The sequence below is a fragment of the Pseudochaenichthys georgianus genome, chromosome 22 (genome assembly GCF_902827115.2).
Source record: "Pseudochaenichthys georgianus chromosome 22, fPseGeo1.2, whole genome shotgun sequence".
Taxonomy (NCBI): Eukaryota; Metazoa; Chordata; class Actinopteri; order Perciformes; family Channichthyidae; genus Pseudochaenichthys; species Pseudochaenichthys georgianus.
The window spans coordinates 23,537,037-23,539,566 of record NC_047524.1 but is presented as its reverse complement, the minus strand read 5'-3'; the positions used below and the strand labels follow the sequence as shown (position 1 = coordinate 23,539,566).

Here is a 2,530-nt window from a genome sequence, read left to right as displayed (position 1 = left end):
CATAAATTGGTGAAGGTATGCAACGTTTTCTATTATGAATACATCTGTAATTCAAATCTGCTCACCACACTCTCATATAATGTCCGAAAAAACGTTTTATTCATTTGCATGTTATTGTCTTTTTGCAGATTTCTGTTGGAGTAATGAGGAGGATGGATGGCTGCCTTAAACCTGTGAGAGGGAGGTCACTTCCCCTTAATGTTGAACCTCAATGGGCATGTGAAGAACTGTTGGCTGCTGCCATAAAAAAGCAGAAAGCCTTTAACCAGGACTTGGAATATGGTGCCCATGTCTTGTTGTACCCTGATGCGAAGGTGATAACAAATATCCCCGGAACGGACACCCCTTTCACAGTACAGATGTACAAAGAGGCCATTGGAAAGCCCTACCAATGAATTACGTTGTACATCTGTATTCTTGAAGCCGTTGAAAACAGTTGTAAGTGCTTCTGACATATATTCCCCCTTGTTTAAAGCACTAAACTGTATAATAGTTCAAATGTAAACATAACAGTTGTTCTGTCTATAGTTCTTAACACAATTCATTCCACCCATTATTCCTTTCTCTTCGTGGTTGAACTTATGAGGTCAAATGGTCTTTTATGAATAGTGGCAGAAGAAATGGAATTTAAGTATCAACAAAAGCTTCCAAACGTTCCTTCTGTTCAATCTAAATATAAATTCCCTCTTAAGGATTGTAATTCTAAATTAACCTTTTTTATCACAACAATGTTGGTTTGTTGTGCCCCAATGTAAATCCTAATGTGAGAGTGAAAAGGACGGTCAACAATATAATGTACATTTCACAAACATTTTGTGTTTCGATTGAATCCTTTCTGATTGATGTCAATCCAATAATTCAGGATTCAAACCAACATTTGATGATAGGTACAGACGTAGGGGAACAATTATTTTTATAGTATTAATCATGACACTTTTATTTTCTTAGGTTACACTGGAACAACCTCTTCAAGTGACGAGGACAGTGTGGTTGTTGTAAAGTTGCCATCTGGAGATAGTCTTGCTGACACCATGGTCAGTTTGGATCTATCGTGGCATTTATTCTTAATTAAAGTGAATTTATTTTATTTCAGTCTGTCATTTGTGTGTTGTATGCAGGTGTGGGACTTTCCAAATGAACAGAGCACTCCCAGAATGGACAACAGTTTGCCAGGGTAAAATAAAACATTGTCAACATATTATTTTGTGCCACAAGAAGCAGAATGTTTTAACAGTACAGTAGTTTGAATATATTTTTTGTTTACCTTTATCAGACCTCTCAGGCACCCACAACCAGCGTCTGATCGGGTAAGACTAATTAAAAATGTAATTATACCATGTAGGTTTGAATTTGTGAACATGAAATCAATAAATACCTTTGTGTGCTAATGACACTGTCATTAGATCAACTGCATCATTATTATTTATTGGGTACAAATAGGATGGAGCACCAACCCCATTCCAGGAAGAGGTCCAGTCTGCCCCGGGTCAGAACACCTTCTATAGGTAAACGATGTTGACAGTTGCATCGTGACACAGTTGTTTGGTGTCTTTATTTGTACATTTGGTTGTTTGTATAGCCTCCAATCACAGTGGGTAACATTGCCAGGAAGCAGAACAATTATACTTTCATACATTTCCAAAGGACACCGACAACATCTGACATCTTAGTGAAGACGATACAAAAAACACCCACCAATATTTTTCAAAGATCAGATATTGTTTGTTGCATCCATTTCAAATGTTTACAAGGATTGTGCAGGAGTATGACAAAAGTGCTGTTGTCAGTTTAGAACCCAATGTATTGAAAAAAAAACAGGAAGAGGATCGACATCCTTTTGTAAATATGACTGTCATGCATATACTATGTATTTGAAAGTAATTATTCAACTGTCTTCTCACTGCAGCAACTACACAAATGTGTATGCTCCGATCATTATCGACAGCCAGTCTGAGCCAGAAGAGGAAACGGAGCAAACTGCAGAGGAAAGGTATTAATTGTTACTGTTACCACTACATTTTTGTATTCTATACTGTAAATCTTATTACTAGCTTCATCATTTAATATTACAATACATCACTTTGTCTTTCCCAGCACAGAATACCTGACTGCGCCAGACGTTGTTGCAGAACTCTCTGCAAAAATTAAAAATACCTCTTGCAGCAGGTTTAATATTAACCGATCCAATGTATGGGATGGAGCAATCCGTGGCTTCAAACGGGCCTCATTCGACCCCTCTCATCAGATGCAGGTTAAGTTTACTGACGATGAGGGACAAACTGAGGATGGAGTGGACACTGGTGGTCCCAAGCGTGAGTTCCTGACCCTCCTAATGGAATGCCTGAGAATGAGAAGAATATTTGATGGTCCACAGGACAGGAAATTCCTCACGTTCGACAATGCAGGTAATGATGTTCGCAAATCTGTCTTATGTTCAATAAATACTAGTAATAATAAATAGTACTGTAAATATAGGAGCTGCTTATGGATTTTGCAGCTGGATTTACGTGACAATTACATTATCTTATAC

At 37.7% G+C, this 2,530-nt stretch overlaps 1 long non-coding RNA gene across 1 annotated transcript; it reads left to right on the top strand.

Moving 5' to 3' along the window:
* The first annotated feature begins 1,155 nt into the window (after positions 1–1,155).
* LOC139436035 (uncharacterized) lies at positions 1,156–1,493 on the top strand. Its single transcript, XR_011645235.1, has 3 exons — positions 1,156–1,174; positions 1,274–1,307; positions 1,441–1,493. It is a non-coding gene; the product is annotated as an uncharacterized lncRNA (long non-coding RNA).
* The last annotated feature ends 1,037 nt before the right edge of the window (positions 1,494–2,530 follow it).